Raw genomic sequence first — 940 nt, forward strand, 5'->3', positions numbered from 1 at the left:
GCTGCAGCCCATGGAGAGCCCACACAGGAGCAGGCTCCTGGCAGAACCTGGAGCCTGTGGAGAAAAGCCCATGGAAGAGAAGGTTTTCTAGCTGAAGCAGTCTGTTCCTGAAGGACTGTACCGCATGGAAAGGACCCATGCTGGAGCAGTTCGTGAAGAACTGCAGCCCTTGGGAGCTGCAGGGAAGCTCCCACGCTGGAGCAGGAAAGGAACAGCAGAGATGAAGTGTTATGATCTGACTGGAATCCCCCATTTCCTGTCTCCCTGTGACATGGAGCAGGTAAGGAGGTAGAAAAGCTGGGAACAAAGGAATGAAGTTGAGCCTGGGAAGAAGGGGGGAGGTGGGGGAAAGGGGAAAACTAAAAGGTTTTAGTTTTATCTTTGTTTCTCACTATGCAACTGTATTTTTAATTGGCAATAAATTAAATTAATTTTCCCCAAGTCAAGCCTGTTTTGCCCATGACGGTCATTGGTAGGTGACCTCCCTGTTTTTATCTCAACACCCGAGCTTTTACATCATGTTTTTTTCTCCCTGTCCTGTCGAGGAGGGGGAGTGAGTGCATCTTGGTGGGCACCTGGTGGCCAGTCAAGGTCAGCCCACCTCAGCTGCTTTGTGGAGACTGAACTAAACAAACAGGATACCATCACCCAGTTCTGGCTTTGTGAATAATTAAATCTCTTCCTGGATACTAGGACCTCATTGAGATAACATTTTTTCCTATGCTGTATTGAACTGTATGAATTTTGCAGTTCTTGATGTATGAGACACGAGTAGGTTTATCTTGTGAAAAATTTATCAGTGAGTATCTGTGTTTAAGCAAAATGATGTCAACTGTATTCACATCCCCTTTGTTCTGCTTTCTAGAAATATTCTAGCAAGCATCGTCAAAAGAAAATTGTGAATGGGTGTTTGAAATTTATGTTCAGTAGCATTCTTCAG

Source organism: Egretta garzetta, unplaced genomic scaffold (genome assembly GCF_000687185.1).
Source record: "Egretta garzetta isolate BGI_Z169 unplaced genomic scaffold, ASM68718v1 scaffold220, whole genome shotgun sequence".
In the NCBI taxonomy this organism is placed as follows: domain Eukaryota; kingdom Metazoa; phylum Chordata; class Aves; order Pelecaniformes; family Ardeidae; genus Egretta; species Egretta garzetta.